Source organism: Chiloscyllium punctatum, chromosome 3 (genome assembly GCF_047496795.1).
Source record: "Chiloscyllium punctatum isolate Juve2018m chromosome 3, sChiPun1.3, whole genome shotgun sequence".
NCBI classification, from domain to species: Eukaryota; Metazoa; Chordata; class Chondrichthyes; order Orectolobiformes; family Hemiscylliidae; genus Chiloscyllium; species Chiloscyllium punctatum.
Genome location: NC_092741.1, coordinates 50,273,019 through 50,297,341, shown reverse-complemented (window position 1 = coordinate 50,297,341; position 24,323 = coordinate 50,273,019). Strand labels below are relative to the sequence as shown.

At 41.3% G+C, this 24,323-nt stretch overlaps 1 protein-coding gene across 6 annotated transcripts in view; it reads left to right on the top strand.

Annotated features, from left to right (window-relative positions):
• LOC140458462 (glutamate receptor ionotropic, kainate 2) overlaps positions 1 to 24,323 on the top strand; it is a 445,566-nt gene that overhangs the window by 387,339 nt on the left and 33,904 nt on the right. The window lies entirely within an intron of this gene.

The window sequence follows — 24,323 nt, the reverse complement described above, 5'->3', positions numbered from 1 at the left end:
CACATCAGTGCAAAGGTCAAGGCTGAAGCTTTCACAGCAATCTTCAGCCAGAAGTGCCGAGTGGATGAGCCATCTTGGCCTCCTCCAGTGGTCCTCAGCATTACAGATACCAGTCTTCAGCCAAATCGATTCAGTCCATGTGATATCAAGAAACAGATGGAGGCACTGGAGACTACAAAGGCTATGGGCCCTGACAACATTCTGGCAACAGTCCTGAAAACTTGTGTTCCGGAACTTGCCACTCTCCAAGTTTCTGACAATGTGGGAAATTGCCCACGTATGTCTTGTACATAAAATAAGGACAAGTCCAACCTGGCCATTTACTACCCTCGATCATCGGTAAAGTGATGGAAGATGTCATCAACAGTGTTAGCAAGCAGCACCTGCTCAGCAATAACCAGCTCATTGGCACACCGTTTGAGTTCCACCCAGGCCAATCATCTCCTGATGTCATTACAGCCTTGGTTCAAACATGGACAAAAGAGTTGAATTCCAGAGTTGAGGTGAGAGTGATAATCCTTGACATCAAGACTATATTTGACTGAGTGTGGCATCAAGGACCCCTAGCAAAACTGGAATCGTTGGGTATCAGGGGTCAAACTCTCCAGTGGTTAGTCATTCCTGACACATAGGAAGATAGTCGTGGTTATTGGAGGTCAGTCATCTCAGCTCCAGGACATCTTTGCAGGAATTCCTAAGGGTAGTGTCCTAGGCCCAACCATCTTCAGCTACTTCATCAATGACCTTCCCTCCATTATAAGTTGAGAAGTGGAGGTGTGCGCTGATGATTGTACAATGTTTAGCACCATTCACAACTCCTCAGACACTGAAGCAGTCCGTCTCCAAATGCAACAAGATTGGGACAATTTCCAGGCTTGGGCTGACAAGTGACAAGTAAAATTCACACCACATAAATGCCAGTCTATGACCATCACCAACAAGAGACAATCTAACCACCGCCCCTTGACATTCAATGGTGTTACCACCATTGAGGCCCCCACTATCAACATTCTCAGAGTTATCATTGATCAGAACCTCAACTGGACTCACACATAAACACCGTGGCTACAAGAGCAGGTCGGAAGCTAAGAATACTGCAGTGAGTAACCAGCTACCTGACTCCTGAAAGCCTGTCCACCATCTTCAAGGTACAAGTCAAGAGTGTGATGGAGTACTCCTCACTTGGCTGGATGAGTGCTGTCCCAACAACACTCAAGAAGTTTGACACCATCTGGGCAAAGCAGCCTACTTGATTGGCACTTCATCAACAAGCATCCACTCCCTCCACCACCGACGCTCAGTAGCAGCAGTGTGTGCTATCTACAAGTTGCACTGCAGAAATTCACCAACGATCCTCAGACAGTACCTTCCAAACCCACAGCCACCACTTCCACATAGAAGGACAAGGGCAGCAGATATAGGGGAACACTACTGCCTTCAGGTTGCCCTCCATTCACTCACCATCATGACTTAGAAATATATTGGTGTTCTTTCACTGTCATTGGGTCAAAATCCAGGAATTTCCTTCCTAAGGGCATTGTGAGTAAACCCACAGCAGGTGGAGTACAGCGGTTCAAGAAGGCAGCTTGCCATTACCTTCCCAAGGGCAGTTGGGGGCAGGCAATAAATGCTGGCCAGCCAGCAACACCCACATCCCACAAACTGAATAAATAAATAAAAGATTAATTGTTATTTTACCATATTGTTTGTTATACTGCTTTTACATTTAAATATTGAAGGCTGTAAGTTTAAAATGCTTTAAGATTAATTCTCAGGATTTGGGTATCACTGATAAGGCCTATGTTATTGGTGGGTGGTCTTCATTTTGAATCAGCACAGTGTAGCACTTTAATAAAACCAAGTGGCTTGCTCAACCATTTCAGAGAACAATTAAGAGTTAACTTGTTGGAGTTGAACTGGTCAGGTATAGGCCAGTCCTGTTATGGAGCTTCCTTTCCTAAATGACATTAGTGAAGCATCTAGGTTGCTATGGGGGTAATTTGTGATTACTTTCATTCACACCTAGTTCTCAAGCATTTATATAGAAAAGCAGCCTTATTTTACAAAAAGGGACTTCCTATACAAGGTTCAGTGAATTGGTTTAGCTCAGTTGGCTGGATTGCTAGTTTACAGGGCAGTGTGATACCAATGGTGTGGGTTTAATTCCCATCACTGGTTTGAGGTTACCATGAAGGGCTCTCCTTCTCAACCTCTTCCCTTGCCTTAGGTCATGTGGCCCTCAGGTTAAATCACCACCAATTGCTTCTCTCTGTAATGAGGGAGCAGCCCCTCTGGTCTGGAAAGACTATGGTGCCACAACCGCAACACAAGATTCAACTCTAAATGTATATAGAACCCTCTTTACATTTTCTTAATTTAAAAAAAAGTTTCTTTGTACATAGTCTTTTTCCTAGGATGATGACATCAGCTTGTAAAAGTGGGCAGAGCTACAAATTGAGGGGTGATAAATTTAAGACAAATGTCAGAGGCAGGTTCTTTACTCAGAGAGTGGTAGGGAGGTGAAATGCCCTGTCTGCCATGTAGTTAACTCAGCCACATTTGGGAGATTTAAACAATCCTTGGCTAAGCACATGGATGATGATGGGATAGTGTAGGGGGATGAGCTTAGATTAGTTCACAGGTCGGTGCAACATTGAAGGCCGAAGGGCCTGCTCTGCACTGTATTGTTCTATGTTCTATATTTTATAGAAGTATGGTCAGACTCTTTGTGGAGAAAACTCCCAGATTCTGAAGAGCATTTTGGCACAAGTTTTACATTTGCCCTTTCTCTTTCAATGTGAGTGCCCAGTAATGCCATCTGTTGAATTGGGCTCTTGTATCCTCTTTGTTACTACTGTCCACATCATGTTCCATGGCTTTATGATTACTTTCTCAAATGCCAGCTTCTTATTCACTTATATTTTTAAACTGAATTCACATGCTCAAATTATAACAGTATGATTTGAACTCTCCAAATTACTTGCTGAATAACATAATTGCTAAACAAATGCATTGCTTATTAATAGCACGGACCTTTGACACAAAATCGACATTCTGACTTCAATGGGCTTTAATAGTCCTGGAGTGCATCAGAAGAAATAAAACCTGGACAAGCATAAGATATGATTACTAATAACAACTTACATTTATAGACTGACTTTCATAACTTGAGGTCCACCTAAAACCAATGATATATAATTAAATAGTTAGTGCCGGTGTAACACGATTGATAATAGCTCACTAACTATAAAATTAGGCTGTAAGTCTAGAGGCTAAAACTAGTGTCCATGACAATAAACAGTGACTTCAGATTCCATTATTTTTGTTTGAGAACTGGAGTTTAAAAACAAAATAAACAGGATGGTAATGTTAAAAATGTGATAATGAAGCTTCTATGTACAAGTAGAATTGAACAATAAAAGATATTGATCTTGCTAGTCATACCCAAATGTTGAGAAGCGATAATAATAATAATAAAAATAACAACCGCATTTCCAACCGCAGTGAGATAAGTAACCAGTTAATTTGTTTTTGAAACATAAATGTTGGTCCAGTAAAATGATCATTTCTTTATTGGAACAGCGTGATGGAACAATGTAGAAAAGACATTCAACTATTTGAGTTCTCCTGAATTATACCAAAAGTGGTTCACCATTTCCTCTGGCTGAGGACTGTGAGCTGGAACTGTATGAGGGCCCAATCAGACTTCCGTCCTGTTGGGTTTCGAGCTGAGGTAAACAATAGGATCCCGAGAAGTTGACTCAGATTTATAATAAATACAATTCACAACTGTTGACAAGAAAAGTAGAGGAGAAACAAAAGGTTGTGGGAGCATGGAATGCTTTGCGTGAGGCAATAGCAGAGGCTCCGAACATAACAATGTTTGCATAAGTATTTTAAGCAATGCGAGATTCAGGTCTGTAGAGGGAGAGAGAAGAGTAGTAGCAATATTAATGTTGAGCTTAACAATACAGGAATAGGAAAAGCTTTGCCCCTCAAGCCTGCTCTATGATTTGATGTGTCTGTCAACCCAATTCATCTGTCCTTGCTCCAAAGCCCATAATGCCCTTGCCAAATAAAATTTTATTGATTTTTCAAGCCAGCAAATTTCAGTTGACCTTGCATTTACACCCCATAACTGGAACTATTTTTGGATTGGGTCACTTGTTTCTTTACCATCAGTGACTTGTGGTATTAAATGCTCTCAATGATAGCCTTTCTTTGCAGACAGATATTGTATATGAGAGTAGAGATTTGTAGTGTCTTCAGCAAAGAGATCCAAGTTGTTTGACACTTTCTTGGGTAAATTCAAAGCAAAAAGATTATGCTACGTGCTCTCAAGCCCATCCCCATGATCTCATCAGATTTAGATGACCACTTGCCCCTCAAAACCCTACAGTCAACCAGAAACATTCTTTGTGCTAACAGTGTAATTGGGCAACTATTTATTAACAGAAAAAAAAATTGGGAAACTTGGCATTTCTGATTTTTTTTCATAAAGGATACCATTAGTCATCAATTCAGCGAAGATGGCAACTTGATGGGCTTTTGATTAGTGAACTGCCACAATAAGGATGCAGTCATTTCACATATTAATGAAATTATACTGCAGTGTTTTAATTACAGTCTGCAACTGGTACCAAAAAAAACACACCAATCGATCAACCAATCTATTTCACAGCCAGATATTTGCCTTACTCTGCTTTAAATGGATCAATCAACATTAACTGGCTTTCTACTTAAATCAAATTTGCATATTTGCTTTCGAGAAAAAAAATCTGCTGTTCAGTCTTTCTTCAGTTCCCATCCATGAAGCTCCTCCCTCAAACTTTCAATATCCCTTAAACTATCACTCAAAAACATCAACGGTATGAAACATTTCAGACTCAGAATTGCATGTCATTTACGTGGCACCTCTGTGATTGCTTTCCTTAGAAGTGTTTTATATCGTATTTATGAATAATGAAATTCGAGAGCCTTTCTTCACAATTTTTCATTCTGGACTGACTTTCAACCTCTTCACTGCGAGTGTTTTAAATCTCTTCAGTGCCTAACTCCTCCATTTTCTTATGATCCAGCTGCTCCTTCACATCATCTAACAACCATCCTCCCCCTCTCCCTCCCACACATTCTCTCAAATCCCCCGAACTTCTGATTCAAACTTCTTCCACATCAGGTCCCCTTTTTGCTCCATTATTGAAATGAGCTTTTAGCTACGTATGTCCCGCACTGCAACACCCACTCTGTAATGCTCCATCTCCTTATTCTGTAAGATCTCCATTAAATGCCACCTCTTTGTTCTAAGGTTTGGCCACTATTCCTTCTTCCACTTACTATCTATGTTTTTTTGTTCTGAAGATACTTTTGTGCAGAACTTTGGGATATTTATCCTTTTTAAAACATCATGAACATTAAGGCTAATGTTTTTGAGCTGTAGACAATTTATTTTTCAGAGAAGATAGTGAGGTAATAGTTATCAGTAGCTGAAGAAGTCTGTGGGTGTTATCTGGGAAAAAGGATATTGAACAGTGACATAATTAAAATTTTGAAGACTGCAAAGGAAACAGATAAAACTGCCACAGGCAAATTGCGCATGTTGGGGAAAGGTTCACATATCACAGAATACATCATTAAAAATGAGGAAATCATGCTTACCTAGAGTATAATTGTCATAGAATCAAGCTGGGTCTTGTGCCTTCCCCTTTGCTGATTTTTGTTTCTGGGGTCTGGGGAGCATCAAATCAGAAGGGAGGGTTTAGGGCCCCAGTTTCCCAACGTGGGACAGGATGAAATTATTCTCAATATTGGGAAAGTGGAATCCTTTTTAAAAGGCAAGAAGCAATATGTTTGCAAGGGACTTTGGAGTTTCTTGCATATTAGTTACCAAACGTTTGCATGCAGATACAGCAAACAAGCAAACGAGCAACAGGGACTTTAGCCTTTCTTGCAAGGTATTAGAGTTCAGTCAGTTCAACTATAACACAGTAGTTCTGTTCTTGTGCAATCCCGTGTTATATGAAAATTGCGGATAGCATCACCATGTAAGCTAATGGGGCCGGATTCACATTATAACCAATATACACTTTAAAAGTTCACGCTTTAGAAACAGTGTCACCAATTCGTCAATCATTATAGCAAATTTGCATTAATGAAACTCGCATTATCGCAGGATGACCTGTACAACATTAAAAAAGTCTTCCTGAGATTATATGGGGCAACAGGAAGGGCGCTCCTGGGTACAATTTCCAGGTTGGTCACTGTACTCAAGGGAGGATCTACTTGTCTGGGTTCAGTACAATGCAGGTTCATTCAGAGTAGCCCTATGAGACTGGACTGTTTCACACAGACATCGAGTCTCTGGAATTTAGAAGAATGGGAGATGATTGAAATATATTTTACGCTGAGATTATTTGTCATGGTAGATACTGAGAGACTGTTTTCCCAAATATACAAGGGGTCATAGTCTCAATGAGGAGTCAATCATAGAGGAGTGTGAAAACAGACATTTCTACAATTAGACTGTGTGTGTATTCAAAACAAAAACCAGTAGATTTTGGGTAGTGATGGAGCAGACCCGACGGGGTAAATGTTCTAATTCTGCTCCGATAGCATATGGATGCTAAAGTCATTGAGAGACACGGGGATAGGGTGGGAAAGCAAGACCAATGCCGTTGTTCAGCAGACTCAAAGGGGCATATAGCATACTCCTTTTTGTTGATTTTCTAATGTTCACACAATATGTATTGGCCTGTAAATAGTGTCACTGAGTGACATTGGATATATATTGAAGAAGAAGGTGCCAAGGATGAAAGGCTGTGTGTATAAGAAAATAGCTTTGTTTTATAGCAGGAGAAATTGTCGAGTGTTAGTGGTAGAGGAAAGAAGTGAGAATTGTAACATATATTTCCAGCATATACCTGAAGAACTTCAGGTACAAGAAACTGCTTTGAACTGCAGCCATTGTTGTTGTGTGTACAAACACAGGATTTATTTTCTCCAACTATTTGATTCAAAAACAACTACCAACTGAACTAGGCTCATTTCTGAGTCCTGATGTACTGCTGTAGTCTAGGTTGTGAATGTGATCACTTTAGTAGTCAAAGAGCCTCTTCTTGCTGTGGGTATTGACCCCGATGATCCGTATTTATTAGGAAGGTAGCAGGACCTTGGAATGTAACAATGAAACTCTGTGATAACATCAGAATCACTGTGTCTCAGACACACTTAATGATCAAATTAACAGGAGCCAGGCCTGATTTTCTTTCATTTAGACACAATGTCATCCTACAATAGACAAACATAAGCACATTGAGTGGGATTAATGTTCCACTGTGTAATCACATCCATTTCTGTTTTGAAAACATTGAGAAAATAAAGAGCACACATGTAATAATCAAGTTTGTCGCATTCTTAATGCAGACAGATTAACTCATTTTGCCATCTCCTGACTGACAAACTCTTGAAAGATAGTCATCTCTTGCTTTCTTTTAACTTGACTGATCCTCTTTGGAGTGTCCACGTTGATGCTTAAAAAAAAATCCCTTTAAAGAATGGCAGAGAAACTGATCAATAATTAGTCTAAATAGAATAGCAAAGTAAGACAGCAGCAAAGGAATCTACACCATTTCTAGAGTAGAACTATCAAATTAGTCACCTTCCCCTGCTCTTCCCCCAGGTCTACTTTTCCTCCTTTAAATATTGATTCAATTCCATTCCCAATTATTATTACATTATTGAATCTACTTCCAACAATCTTTTGACAGTGCACTCTAGATTGCAGCAAATTTTCCTCATGTTGCTTCTGTTCCTTTGCTAATTACCTTAAATCTATTTCATCTGGTTACTCACCATTCTATCATTGGAAACAGTTTCTCCTTATTTAGCCTATCAAACCTGGTAATTGTCATAATTGCTTCTTAAGCTTTATAGCTGTCTGAAGGTAAAGCCTATTTGAGTGCAGTCTCCTCTCTGAGACAGTTCTTTGTGGTTGAGCATAAATTGTTCCCACTCTTCCAGTGAGTTCTCAGGAGGCTGAAGAGTCTATTTCTCAAGCTGCAGTCTTGTCACAGATGAGGCATTAGGTGGTTTGGAGAATGGCAGGGTAGGCTGTCTGGGTTGCCATATGCTATGATCATTGTCAATGGTCAACTTCAGCTCCTCATCAACAATGAGGCTCAAGGTTTGCAGTTGACACCAAAATTGGAGGTGTAATGGACAACAAAGAAGGTTACCTTAGATTACAACAGGATCTTGATTAGATGGGCCAATGGAAATTAGTTTAGATGCTGCAATTTGGAAAGGCAAATCAGGGCAGGACTAATACACTTAACTTTCTTAGATTAGATTACCTACAGTGTGGAAACAGGCCCTTCAGCCCAACCAGTCCACACTGACCCTCCGAAGAGTAACCCACCCAGACCCATTTCCCTCTGACTAATGCAGCTAACACTATGGGCAATTATAGCAGAGCAAGTTCACCTGACCTGCACATCTTTTGGACTGTAGAATGAGACTCACGCAGACATTGGGAGAATGTGCAAACTCCACACAGACAGTCGCCCCGAGGCTGGAATCAAACCTGGGACCCTGGTGCTGTGAGGCAGCAGTGCTAACCACTGTGCTATCCAGTAAGGTCCTGGGGAGAGTTGTTGAACAAAGAGACCTTGGAATGCAGCTTCTTAGTTCCTTGAGAGTGGAGTTGCAAGTAGATAGGATAGTGAAGAAGGCATTTGGTCTGCTTTTCTGTATTGGCCAGAACAATGAGTAAATGGATTGGGAGGTCATGATGTGGCTGTACAGGGTATTGGTTAGGCCACTTTTGGAATGTTGTGTGCCATTCTGATCTCCCTGCTATAGGAAGGATGTTGTGAAACTTGAAAGGGTCCAGAAAAGATTTACAAGGATGTTGCCAGGGTTGGAGAGTTTGAGCTATAAGGAGTGGTGGAATAGGCTGGGCTATTCTCCCTGGAGTGTCAGAGGCTAAGGGGTGACTTTACAGAGGTTTACAAAATCATGAAGGGCACGGATAGAGTAAAGAGACAAGGTCTTTTCCCTGGAGTAGGGGAGTCCAAATCTAGATGGCATAGGTTTAAGATGAGAGTGCAAAGATTTAAAAGGGACCTAAGGGGCAAGATTTTCACACACAGGACAGTGCCTGTATGAAATGAGCTGCCAAAGGAATTGGTGGAGGTTGGTACAACTAGAAAATTAAAAGGCATCTGGACAGGACGGGTTTAGAGAGATATGGGCCAAATGCTGGCAAATGGGACTAGATTAATTTCAGATGTCTGGTTAGTTTAGACAAGTTGGACCGAAGGGCCTGTTTTCCGTGCTGTACATCTCCATGACTCTATGACTGTATGTGTAGATTCTTCCCAGATGTTTCTTTGATTAGATTAGATTCCCTACAGTATGGAAACAGACCATTTGGCCCAACAAGTTCACACCAACCCTCTGAAGAGTAACCCACCCAGACCCAATCCCCTGCCATATATTTACCCTTGACTATGGGCAATTTAGCATGGTCAATCCACCTGACCTGCACATCTTTGGATTGTGGGAGGAAACCAGCAGGAGGAAGCCCATGCAGACACCAGGAGATTGTGCAAATTCCACATAGACTGTTAGCTGAGGCAGGAATTGAACCTGGGTTGCTGGTGCTGTGAGGCAGCAGTACTAACCACTGAGCCACCATGCTACCCATTTTCCTTTTCCATCAGGCTGTCTTAGGCCAAGTTTTCTCAAATGTCAATGGGAATGTTGCACATTTTCAAGGAAGCTTCAAGGATGCAATTGAAATGTTTCTTTGGCTCTTTACTTGCAATGAAGAAACTCCAAGTAGACTGCACATTTCAGGAGTCTCATGTCAGGCATGCAGAATATGGCCGACAAATTTGTAGGATCTCATGGAGGCAGTGCTGACAATACTTCTCTGGGGTTTTAAAGTGTCTGCTGAACATAGTCCACGTCTCTGAGCCATGTAGGAGCTGGCATCATTACTGCTCTGTAGACCATATACTTAGGGTTGGGTTTGAGGTCCTGACCATCAAACATTTTGATCTTCAGGCAGCCAAAGACTGTGCTTACGGTGTGCCAGCGATGTTGTACCTCATCTTTGATGTCTGCCCTTGTTGTCAGTAAGCTCCCTTGGTCTGGAAAGTGGTCCAGATCGTCCAATGCCTTACTGTGAATATTGATAGCAATGTAAGTGTGGTGTGGTGGGGCAAGACTGGTAGAGGATCTTTGTTGTGGAAATGTCCTGTGCTCTCCTGGGTCTCAGTGAAGGTGTGGACCTTGGCTTGGAGCTCAGTCTTAGAGTGTGCACAGACACTAGTATCACCTATGTTTTGACAGTCAGTAACAGAGGATACAATGAACTTGGAACTGACCTGCAGGTAGTGGAGTTTGAACAGATACCTGTTTGTTTTGTAGATTAGCTCCACTCAAGCAGAAAGTTTATTGAGGGAGAGGTGGAGCAAAAGAGTGTGATAGCACAGTCTTCTCTGACTCTGCTCCAAATGTGAATTTGGTCTGTGATGGATCCACGTTTTAGGATTGCTTGGAGCAGACGGAGAATAGAGAGAAACCTTTGAGGGCCAGATACAAGGGTTGGTATTGCTCATTGCATTTCTCTCGTAATTGTGAAGTAGTGGTCAGACAGTTTTCTGATTCAGTATGTGGATGTACCTACTAGAGAAGGTGCAAACCTTGACCTACTCTTGGGAAATAAGGCAGGGCAAGTGACTGAGGTGTCAGTGGGGGAGCACTTTTGGGCCAGCGACCATAATTCTATTCGTTTTAAAATAGTGATGGAAAAGGATCATTCTAAATTGGAGAAAGGCCAATTTTGACGGTATTAGGCAAGAACTTTCAAAAGCTGGTTGGAGACAGATGTTCGCAGGTAAAGGGATGGCTGGAAAATGGAAAGACTTCAGAAATGAGATAACAAGAGTCTAGAGAAAGTATATTCCTGTTTGGGTGAAAGGAAAGGCTGGTAGGTATAAGGAATGCTGGATGACTAAAGAAATTGAAGGTTTGGTTAAGAAAAAGAAGGAAGCATATGTCAGGTATAGACAGGATAGATCGAGTGAATCCTTAGAGTATAAAGAAAGTAGGAGTATACTTAAGAGGGAAATCAGGAGGGCAAAACGGGGACATGAGATAACTTTGGCAAATAGAATTAAGGAGAATCCAAAGGGTTTTCACAAAAATATTAAGGACAAATGGATAACTAGGGAGAGAATAGGGTCCCTCAAAGATCAGCAAGGCGGCCTTTGTGTGGAGCCATAGAAAATGGGGGAGATCCTAAATGAATATTTTGCATCAGTATTTACTGTGGAAAAGGATATGGAAGATATTGACTACAGGGAAATAGATGGTGACATTTTGCAAAATGCCCAGATTACAGAGGAGGAAGTGCTGGATGTTTTGAAATGGTTAAAGGTGGATATATACCCAGGACCTGATCAGGTGTACCTGAGAACTCTGTGGGAAGCTAGAGAAGTGATTGCTGGGCCTCTTGCTGAGATATTTGTATCATCGATAGTCACAGGTGAGATGCCGGAAGACTGGAGGTTGGCAAACGTGGTGCCACTGTTTAAGACAAGGCAGAGAACTATCGACCAGTGAGCCTGACCTCGGTGGTGGGCAAGTTGTTGGAGGGAATCCTGAGGGACAGGACGTACATGTATTTGGAAAAGCAAGGACTGGTTCGGGATAGTCAACATGGCTTTGTGCATGGGAAATCATGTCTCACAAACTTGATTGCGTTTTTTGAAGAAGTAACAAAGAGGATTGATGAGGGCAGAGCAGTAGATGTGATCTATATGGACTTCAGTAAGACGTTCGACAAGGTTCCACATGGGAGACTGATTAGCAAGATTAGATCCCATGGAATACACGGAGAACTATCCATTTGGATACAGAACTGGCTCAAAGGTAGAAAACAGAGGGTGGTGGTGGAGGGTTGTTTTTCAGACTGGAGGCCTGTGACCAGTGGAGTGTCACAAGGATGGTGCTGGGCCCTCTACTTTTTTGTCATTTACATAAATGATTTGGATGCTAGCATAAGAGGTACAGAAAGTAAGTTTGCAGATGACACCAAAATTGGAGGTGTAGTGGACAGTGAAGTCGGTTACCTCAGATTAGAACAGGATCTGGACCAGATGGGCCAATGGGCTGAGAAGTGGCAGATGGAGTTTAATTCAGATAAATGTGAGGAGCTGCATTTTGGGAAAGCACATCTTAGCAGGACTTATACACTTAATGGTAAGATCCTAGGGAGTGTTGCTGAACAAAGAGACCTTGGAGTGCATGTTCATAGGTCCTTGAAAGTGGAGTCACAGGTAGATAGGATAGTGAAGAAGGCGTTTGGTATGCTTTCCTTTACTGGTCAGAGTATTGAGTACAGGAGTTGGGAGGTCATGTTGCGGCTATACAGGACATTGGTTAGGCCACTGTTGGAATATTGCGTACAATTCTGGTCTCCTTCCTATCGGAAAGATGTTGTGAAACTTGAATGGGTTCAGAAAAGATTTACAAGGATGTTGCCAGGGTGGGAAGATCTGAGCTACAGGGAGAAGCTGAACAGGCTGGGACTGTTTTCCCTGGAGCATCGGAGGCTGAGGGGTGACCTTATAGAGGTTTACAAAATTATGAGGGGCATGGATAGGATAAATATACAAAGTATTTTCCTTGGGGTCGGGGAGTCCAGAACTAGAGGGCATAGGTTTAGGGTGAGAGGGGAAAGATATAAAAGAGACCTAAGGGGCAACTTTTTCACGCAGAGGGTGGTACGTGTACGGAATGAGCTGCCAGAGGATGTGGTGGAGGCTAGTACAATTGCAACATTTAAGAGGCATTTGGATGGATATATGAATAGGAAGGGTTTGGCAGGATGTGAGCTGGGTGCTGGCAGATGGGACTCGATTGGGTTGGGATATTTGGTCGGCGTGGACGGGTTGGACCAAAGGGTCTGTTTCCATGCTGTACATCTCTGACTCTATGATTAGTGGTCATCGTATCTACTGTGCCCCTTAGACGACGGAATCTGCTTTGCATCTCTGGAAGGAGTTCTTCAGGGAGTATATGACTGAGGAAAATTCCTGCGATAACATATGCTGTGGCCAATTTCAGGGAAATTCTTAACAGTTACTGTAGTTCGACCTTTCTCCTTCCTTTAAGATGGTGATGATTGCAACATCTCTTCAACCTCTTGGCATGATCTCCTCCCTCCGCTGAAGGAAAATCAGGTCATATAATCTCACCAATCTCACACTCTTCCACCATATTTCAGTGTTTCTACAAGGATTCCATCTGCTCCTGATGCCTCGTCATTCTTTAACAGCGGAACATCGTTTTCTACCTTGTGCCAGATTGTGTTTGCTGTGAGATGGCAGTTGGTGGCATGCAATAATGAGGACATTCAGGTTGAAGACAGAGTCTCTGTTACAGAGATCTTCAAAGTGCCAACTGGCTGTCTGACCTTAATGAGCATCTCTCTGGTTTAGCCTTACCTGGAGTGGGCTTGGGGTGCTAGGCCCATGGGTAGTCTTGACTGCATCAATGAAACCATACACACCATGGTTACCAGCTACCTGTTGGATCCTGTGGCAGTAGTGGCAACAGAAACAATGCCAATGCTGATGTGAATGACAGTGAGAATTTGGTGATGGTCAATGCAACAGTCATCAGCTCCTGTCATGTCTTGGGTAAAAAGCTTTGTCCTTGTGATCTCTCACTCAGGCACTAATGTAATCTAGCAGGTAGCACTGTTTGCAGTGAGGATGCTGCCATGAAATCTTGTGATTGTGTCTCCAGCAGGAAGAGGGGCTTGGTTATACAGGCTGTGTTCTAGGTGTTTTGTCAGGAATCGGGTATGATTGTTGTTGGATTTCCCTAGACTTCCTCTGCCAATTACATTACTCAGAGAGCTGTGTACATTTCAATTCAGGTGTTAGAAGTAACCAAGGAGGATTAGCTTGTTGCCCATTGAGCATCTGGTCAGGGATGGTTTGAGATCAGTATACAATTTGTCTTTGGACTCCTATAGTATTCAGTATTATGATGTATGTGTCGAGGAGTGCTCTGGTTGTGGGCAAGGGTGAACCGAAGAGGTATATATCCTGCAAGGAGAGTCTCTGAGGGTGGGAGTTAAGTGAAAACTGTGAATGTTGGAGAGTCAGAGTTGATAAAAGTATAGTGCTGGAGAAGGCACAGCAGGCCCGGCAGCATCTGAAGAGCAAGAGAGTCAACATTTTGGGTATTACCCTTCTTTAAGACTGGGGAAGAGGAAGGAGGCTGGGAAATAAATGGGGGGCAGGGCAAAAAGAAAGGTAGGTGGGCAAAGGTAGGAGGTAATGGAGAAGGTTGGTGGGAAGTATGGAGCGGATAGGTAGGAAGGAAGATGGACAGGTAGGTCAGATCAAGAGAGCGGAAGTGAGTCAGAAGGTTGGACCTGGGCTGGGGTTAGGTAGAGAGATTTGTAAACTGATGATTTCACTGTTGAGGCTGTGTGGTTGTCAGCACCCGAGGCAGAAGATGAGATGTTCCTCTGCCAGTTTGCGGGTGGTGTTGTTTCAGATCTGGAGGAGGCCCAGAATGTACATGTCATGGGGGAGTGGGAGGGGGAGTTGAAGTGGATGTCCACAGGAAGGTGGGGTTGGTCGGTGCATTGATTATCTCATTAAATCTGAGTCTCTGAGATTGCCAACTAGCTTGCTTCCGTTGGGGAAGCCAACTACTTCACCTGACCTATCTTTCCAGAAGACGGTATACCTGATATCTTGTTCCTTGACCTTGCCTTCATCTGGCCTGCTGAGCATTGCATCAGGTGGCAATGCCAATGTTGATAAGACTGAACTCCTGGGCAACAATAGCTGTGCAATGATTCACTCTGTTGCTATTAGATTTCACCACGAATGTTTTAATGCTTCAGGTTCTGTTCCAACCCTATTTACTGTATCTTGGGTCTCAAGCTCAGAATGGAATTTAACAATGAGAGTGTTTACCACAGCAGACTCAATGACATTTTTCCTCAAGGATAATAGCTCCTGAACATATGTAGACTTGAACCAGGATTCCACATTCACTTGCAAGGAATTTATAACCCTAAGTTGTTAGAGCCCATGTGGGAAAGTGCATTGATATTTGAGACCCACTAAACCCACGGTCATCACAGTAGTGAACAAATTAATTAATTATTCAAAGTTCCCAAATTTGCCTGTCTAATGGACAGGAGTTAACAGAAAACACTGGCCAGATTTCTGTACCTATTAAGAAACGATTATTAATTACAAATAAATCAATTTTAACCACAGGAATACAAAATATGGACTTGAAACTCTACTAACTTAAGCTTTATCCCTTCTTAAATCCCTACACTCACATGCAGACGGACACAGACATGATGAGTGTAGGGAAAATACTGGGGAAATACAGTTTAAGAGCACCAGTTCACAGGTTCAATGAGATATCCCTTTTGTTCCTGCTGAACTTTGATTTCCTTATTTTAAGATCCTTTTAGTTCTCTAAAGACAGTGGTTGATTGATACATTAATTGTCCAATCATTCAGTCTCTAGTTAAAGGCAACAGTGTATGATAAATGATAAGGGAGAATAGCTAGCTATCTTCCAGTTGTTGGTTACTTCACTGCAGAGAGAGAAAAAGAAAAGGATATTATTTCTTGCAACCTGGAAACCGCCTGCTTCTGTCTTGTTCGCACGCACTCTTGTCAAACTGTCCATGATCTAATCAGAGGGCTGTTGTTATGCTAATACCTCCTGGTCTTCAGAATGAGTCCTAATTGAAAACCCAATCAGCAATCTGACTCTGGGCAAAATTTGGTTTGCACACACAGTCAAGGTACCATTGGCTCTAAACCATGTTTGAACAAAGCAATAGTGTAACTATTACTCAGTGTTTCAGGAACTTCTTTTTAAAAGTGCAGCAACTCAGTCATTGGTTTGAATAATCCTTTTCCCATTTTATTCCTCGATCAAAATTAAATAGAAATTAAAAATGCTTTATTTACACAGTAATTTAAAGTTCTCTTAGATCCTAGTTAGCTGATTATTCCTTTGTTGATTGCTTTAAATTGTTCTCTCCCCTTTGCAAGCTCTCTCTACCTTTATGCAAACTTTTTCACCCCACTCCAACCTCTTTAGAAGTGTCCTTCTTCCAATAAATCTCCCTTACAGTGGTCCCCCATTCTCCTTTTCTTTCCCCAGTACCCTCAGCACAGTACACCCTACCTTCCCCTTGCTGATGGCCTCACTGCAGATCTAGCAGATAGAACTTCTGAATCTGACAAAACATCCTTCTTTGATCAGAAAAACTCATCCACATAAGCCAAGGGTGGCTTGAGGCTGTCTGTTTTTCCCCCTTCCTCCTATCACAGCTCTTTCACCTCCCACTGCTCCCAGATCTTAGCTCCTGGACCTTGGTTCTCCACCTTCAGCTTCCTACTCTCTGTGATTCTATCACTGCTGGCACCTCTTTACCAAGCCATTCACTGTGTGGCTCCAACCAAAGGCTGTTACTGTACTCTTTCTGCTGGTAGACCCATCCCTGAAGCATGCATGGGGAGAACCAGCCAGTGATTGGAGGAGCATTTCTTCCACATTTTCTTCCATTCTATTGGTTTGGGTGACTTTTGTCTGATTGGCCACCCCCATGAGTGAATTTTCATTGGTGATTTAGATACTTATGGGGGTGATCCATCTGTCACTCATCTGTACCTTTGTCATTGCTTTGCGCTCATCCTTTTCCAGCTGCAGCACTTGATGATCTCACCTTTTAATCTAATCTCAACCAGCCTCAGTTTCCCCAAAGTCCAAAGTTTCTATTTCATTTTCAGTTTTGGTTTTAACTTTAGACTTAATGGAAACCTGAATGCCCCGTTTCTTTACCAATAAGGGTCTGATACCAATAATGCAAACTTTGAGACCATTTATAATCTCAACCTTTTCAAGGACAATAAGATGGATAATTAGAGATGGACAATAAATACTAACCATGCCAGCAATGCCAATGTCTTATGAATACATTTTTTTCAAAAGAGTAATTGAGCATTTTGAACAACATGGTCAGTATGAGGTTGAATTGAATTGTAGTCTGACAGGAGTCAGCCTATTCAGCAGAGGAAATAAAGTGAAGAAGACGAACCTTGTTGATCTTTACCAACATCAACTTCTACATTGCTTTGAACATCAATTTGTTTAGGATAATTGTAACAGTTACTACTGACATTGGTGATGATAAACCTTAACTCTATTACAGACTGTAATAAAATTAATCCTTCTCTTGACTACCATAATCTCATGTTTTTCTGTTGTTGGTCACTGTAAACTTTGCCTTCATTATTAACTGATATAAACTCTATTTTATAATAAGTTGCCATAAAATCTATTTCAGTTCGACTTGCTATAAACTCTACTTCTGTCACTAAATACAATAAATACTGCATATGCCTGAACTGCAATAAACTTTATGTTTGTCATGTTTCCATAACTATATTAATACAGTACACAGGAATTGTTATTAGCTCTAATCTTCCTTGCTCATACACCAACTGAGATCACATTTGAAGGCAAGAAGGAAAGCAACACTAACTATCTTTGAGAAAGATGAATCCTTCTGTTAGACTGACATGTTTATTATACAACAAAAAAATAAATTTAGATCCTCGTAACACCTGCTCAAGTATGATTTTCTTTGTTTTTCTGACAAGGACTCTTAAAATTCTGAGAAGTTGTTTGCTTGCAGTATAAAACTGCCATTGAAATAAAGTTATATGGATTATAATGCAAATTCTGCCTATTTAGGCTGTTGCATATACTTCACAAAGTGGGCTTAAATAAAATTCTGTCCTGTTGACTCTAAAAGTTTATAGATATTGTACTTAATTGAGCTTCAGTTTATTGGCTGCTGTAACAGCATTCTGTTGATGTCTACTGGAAGTAGTTATAGTGAATCCATACGCATTATCTCCCCAAGCCAGATTGAACAGTCAGTGCTTTGTTTGCAAGAATCACTGAGCATGTACTCATCTCTTTGCGAAATTGATCTGTACAGCAATTTGTGCTGAACCCTTTTTTCCCCAAACAGGCAGACATTGACATTTTCCAAAGACAAGACAGTGACTTAGCTATATTTTTCAAAAAGTAATGCATTGTTGAACAATGCAGGTTTTTTAAACTGCCTTCAGAATACCAACTGAAGAAAATTTAACCCAAATGATTAAAGTGTCGTCGATTAAAATAGTTAATCTCTGACATACAAGGTGTTAAAAATATGCTATCTTCATTAATTTCTCCAATGTAATCTGCTATTTTGTTGCCATGATTTCACTGCAGTGAAGAAGTTAATTCACTGTGTAGCAGACAGAGACACACTGTGGAGGGGATAGTGCAAGACTCCATTATTGAGCTGAGCACAGCTGCAGTAGCCTTGAATAGTACCCAGTATAGGCAGCACGAGAAAGTAAGCACAAATATGCAACAGCTCAGTGTATCACAATTTCTAATACATTATATTTGGATGCGGAATAAGTGTAAAGTCAGCAATTTACCTCTGTATATTGCATGTTTTCTTGTACAGGGTGCAGGTCAGCAACGGGAGCAGTTATTTATGCAATATAGTCTCAGCTGGCTTTAAAGATTTTATTAAAAAAAAAGTTGTAATACACCATTATGAATTGGATATGATAAGGTTCATAAAAAGAAACTATTTCCTCTTTTGGAATTTGGCCCTGCAGCTTCATCCTTTTTGGAGGAGTGAATTCCAGTTTATTTTTATAATTAATTTGCAAGATGTATGCCTCATTAGTTAGGGCAGCATTTATTATCCATTTGTAGTGACCCTCGAGAAGGTGGAGGTGATCTTTGCCTTGAACTGCTGCACTCCATGGGTGGGATAGGGTATTGTAGGTACGTCCACAGTACTATTAAGAAGGGAAATCCAGTCTGGTGATCCAGCAATGGTGAAGGAATGGTGATATATTTCCAGGTCAGGATGGCATGTGGTTTGGAGGTCAATTTGCTGATGGTGGTGCTCCAATGTAGATGCTGCTCACATTCAGTTAAGTGGTAAAGATCATGGATTTGTAAATTGCTATTGGAGGAGCCTTGGTGAGCTGATGCTGTGCAGATGGTAAACACTGTCTGTATGCATGCAGACTCTTAAATCACATTGATCCTAATCAAATCTCATCTTTCATCTAGAAGAAAATATGCTAATTTATTATTCTCTGATCCAAAGTGAATGACCTCATGCTTCCAAATGATCAATACCACTTTGCCCTAATTTTCCTACTTAGGTCATCAGTCCGCATCCCTTTATAAATTTCTGAAATAACTCCATAGAGGCCAGGATCCCATAACTAAGTTACCCTTTATTTACATGTGGAGAATCTTTGACACTGATCCAGCTCCCTCAGACAAGCTCTCAGAGTAAACAGAACCTCTAACACTCCTGTTTATTTATTTTTCTTTTACCCCCACACTTCCGCAGTAGTGCTTATTTTTCCCCAGCACCCATGGTGTGTGTGTGTAGGTGTGAGACACAGTGAAAGACACAAGGTGCACGAATCTTTATTCAGTTTCCACCACCAGGAAGATAGGAAAACACCCGAGTGGCCAGTGACAAGCACTGCCCTTCACATCAAAGGGCAATGCTGTATGATCAAACAGTGAAGGGGAGGGCAGGGATTAAATCAAAATAGATTTGGAGGGGGAAATAATACACTCCACTCCCTGCAGCACCCACCTCTCCCTGAACGACTCCTGGGTGTTGGTGGACACCGCATGCTCCTTCTCCAGAGACACTCGGGCTCTAACGTAATCTTGGAAGAGGGGCAAGGCAGTCAACACTCCTGTTTATCCTTTTTTTAATTTTATTCCCCCAGCGCCCATGATGTGTGTGTGCAGGTGTGAGACACAGTGAAAGACACAAGATGCACGAATCTTTATTCAAATTTCCACCACCAGGAAAAAAGGAAACACCCAAGTGGCCAGTGACGAGCAGTGCCCTTCACATCAAAGGGCAATACTGTGTGATCAAACACACTGCTGTTTATAGCTGTCAGCCAGGGCTCCCTGATAGGACCAGATTAACAGCTCCACTCAGGGAGCACCTATTCTATGAGGTCCACCTGGCTGACCTCATTACAATCACTGCACTTTCTCCTCCCAGCTACATAGCTTCCTGACTTCGATAGTATCGATAATGGGTAGCATCAACCAGCAGTAAATCAGGTAAGGTTTGAGGGTCAGCCACACTCATTTTCTGCCTTCATTTATATTCAATCAAAGGGTTTCCAGGCAGATCACTGGCAAATTGACATCATTTTCTTGCAGCTATGCCCCTCAGTAGGACAAGGGTTGATGCTTGGGAGCAGTGAGTGACAGTGATTTTGAGGTTCCAAGTCCTCCTGAATCCACAATCAGGTTAAAGAAAATGAATCTTACCTTTTTGATGAGATCCTCGAGGAATCCCTGTCATGACCACTAGTAAAATACAAGGCAAACTTTGTTATCCTGAACTTAGCCAACCTAATGATAACTGTGTTCAATGTCACTGGTTTACAGAATCGGTCTGCAATTAGGCTTTAGATCCTCATTAAGATAAGCACCAAATATTTGTTTTAGCTGCATAGGACATCAACAAAATGACACCCGCAAACTTAGCAGTGTGTGCAACTCTTGTGGAGATAGGTTCCAGGCTAATCTACTTTACCTCTGAAAAAGAAACAAAAAGCATATCATTTCTTGACCTTAATGTCAACTGCAAACCTGATTAAATAGCTCTTCATAACTTCATAAAAGTCATTCAAATGTATGTTGCGTAAAACTCAGTCTTCAGTACCAATCTCCAGAGAACACCACTTGTCACATCCCATCAATCAGAGATTATTCTATTTATCTCTACTCCCTGTCTGCTACCTTCCAATAAATTATCAACCCACTTCACAAGTTTGCTTCCAGTTCTGTGTTCTTTCATTTTTGTCTCGTTATCTCAGAACCATAGCAGATACCTCAAAACATTAACTAAGTAAGTCAGACAGGATCTATCCAAAAAACATTTATACTGACTCTCTTTGAAATAGGACATAATTATCTAAGTGATAGTTTACTTAATCTGAGAAACACGTAATAATTTATGATACAAAAAAAAGCATGTTTGGGAGCAAAAGATCCATTCAGCCTAATCCTATTTCCCTGGTTTTATAGATATAGATAATACATTCCAGTACCTTTCCAAAATTTGTATGAAATGGGCGATAACCTGGTTGCATCTATGGAGAGAAAAATGCAGTTAGTGTTTCAAGTTGATAATCTTCAGCAGAACAGATTGTGATTGCCACTGAGGGCTTTGGAGGCCAAGTCATTCTGTGTATTTCAGACAGCGATAGATAGGTTCTTGATTAATAAGGGGAACAAGGGTTATGGGGACAAGGCAGAGAATGGGTTTGAGAAAATATTGGTGGAGCAGACTTGATGGGCCGACTGGCCTAATTCTGCTCCAAATATTATGGTCTTCTGGCTTTATGGCTTTGTATTGGCTTCAAGGATAGAAATAAGAAGCTGTATATATCTTCCGTGGATATGAACAACTGAGTTTACATTTCTGTGCTTATTGTGTAGTTAATAATCATAAGGAGTGGATTGGTTGTACATTTATGAAAGTGACATGATTTTTACTTCCATTGATTTTGTTGGATTCAGGTGTATTCTACAACATTCTGCCAGATTACTACTGACACAAAGAGGATATAACTTGAACTACTGTTTTCCATTAATTCTTGAAAATAATTGGGTATTTTTCCTGGTTTACCCATCTGACATTTATCCTTTAATCAACAGCACCAGAAAAAGTTGACTAACTGTTCATTTCTCCCATTGGTGTTTCTGGGACTTTGCAGCGACCAATATGCAGACAGCAGTTACCTGCGTAACAACACTGACAGCATTCTGTTAGTAATTAATTCATAATCAAGTGCTTTGCAATATCCTGGGGATATGCTGCGTGCTATATACATATGAAATCTTTTATTTTCAAATTAATAAAAGAAAGTGTTTGAATTTATGTATTAATTCTCAGCAATGGAAAGAAAAATCTTCAACGACATTGCTCCTTTTTTAGCAATATTCCAGTTCTTTTCCACCAAGCGACTGTTTCTTGCATTTTGTGAACTCAGGATGGTCCACTGGGATTCCAATGTCAATGAAGTACACTTGAAGTCACTGCTTTAAACTAAGGATAAGCAGTAATTTACATACACGGTATCCCAAAGAATAACATTGATAAATGACGTAGCCATAAAGTCATACAGTATGGCAACAGAACCTTTGGTCCAGCTAGTCCATGCTGAACATAATCTCAAACTAAACTAGTCCCACTTGCCTGCTCCTGGCCGATAGCCCACCAAACCTTTCTTATTCATGTACCTATCCAAATGTCTTTTAAACATTGTAATTGTAGCCAAATCCACCACTTCCTCAGGAAGTTCATTCCACAAGCGAACCACCCTCTGTGTAAAGAATTTGCCCCTTGTGTCTTTTTTAAACTTCTCTCCTCTCATTTTAAAAATGTGCCCCCTTGAAATTCTCCATCTGAGGGAAAAGACAACTATCGTTAATTCTATCTATGCAACTTGAGGTAGTATTGATGATGGTTTGGTAGTCCCGGTTATGGCAGATAAATGCGGGGAAGAAAGTTTAGAGAATTTTCTCTCATTTCTTTGAAGCCTCCCCTTTCATCTGACATGCCCATTTTGATTAACATCCCATCTATAAAAGGAAGCACTCCAACAGTACCGTGTCCCTTCAGTACTGAACTTCAGCATTTGCCTGGATAACGTGTGAACCATTCTCTATGATGTGGAGGTGCCAGATTTGGACTGGGGTGGACAAGATCAGAATTCCGGTGGACCAGGCTGTTATCCAACAGGTTTATTTGAAATCACAAGCTTTCATAGCGTTGCCCCTTCATCAGGTGAAGGGCTGACTCTCCTGATGAAGGGCTTTTGCCCGAAACGTCGATTTCAAAGCTACTTGGATGCTACCTGAACTGCTGTGCTCTTCCAGCACCACTAATCCAGTCTCCAAAAGCATGCAATTTCAAATAAATGTGTTGGATTATAGCCTGGTGTCATCTGAATTCTGACCTAAACCAGTGTCTGGAGGAAACTTTGAGCCGACAGACTTCAAGCTCTGAGATGAGGATTTTACCACTGAGCCAAGGCTGGCATCATTTCATTCAAAACTGATGTAAATTAGCATGTTTAAGCTCTAGAATCATCAATCAATGAGAATGAACCAAATAGTTACATAAAATATTAAAAAGAAATAAAAATTAGGTGATGTGTTTTGTTTCACATCAAATCTATTTTAATAAATATGTTACACGAAATGAAGTCTGTTTTCATTTCGTAGGTAAAATAATCAATGCAAAGATTCACTTTGTTATATGTTTCTAAATTTTAAATAGGAACAATCAGGCAGAATTTTATTGATCCCCTGTGGATGATTTTGCAGGAAGGTGTGAGTCAGAGCAAAGATGACATTCCCTAGTTGGCCTTCCTGCTCACTCCTGACCTGTGTGCAATATTAAATTGGGTGGCGAGCGGTGTTGGAGGGTGGTGGGGGTGGAATGGGGAAGGAAGACTGGGGGTAGAATTCAGGGCCAGCGATGAAGCCCTGCAGCTTCCTCTCCTCGGTTGACCTTGTTGAATCAAGCAGTTGGCACATGAAAGGTTTAATTGGCACCTCAAAATAAACTCTGAGACATTAGGTTATAAAGATCTGCCTCTGGGACAAGCTGACCAATGGTACAAGGCGTGTTGTACAGCCTCCAAGGTCAGCTTGTTGTGTTTACTGAATGCTTCAGAAGCAGTCATGTGGACTAACTCTGAGGTTGAATCTGATTTCCCAAAAGACACAATCATGGATTTTAGTTGTAAAGTAACTAGCTTTAGTTGTAAAGTAACTAGTTGTAAACCTTTACTGTTAATTAAGCCCATCTTCTATCATTGAGCCTTTCTTCTGCTGAAAAGTTTATGTGGGCATCTTTCCCCAACAGTAACATAGACTGATACCAATGCAAAGGATTGGTGTTTGCAACTCTATCCAGGACAGTTCAGGTGGGTGGCCATTTCACTATTAGAGGCACCTCCCTTAAACACCCCCTTTCTGGCATCCCCTCCCCTACGAGGTCCCAAGTTTTGACCCTTGCAGGTGCTCCTGACCCCTCTTCCCCTCCTACATGCCCTACTTTCCCAATTAAGGCACCAGCCTGCACCTCCCCTCCTTCACCCCGTCTGCCA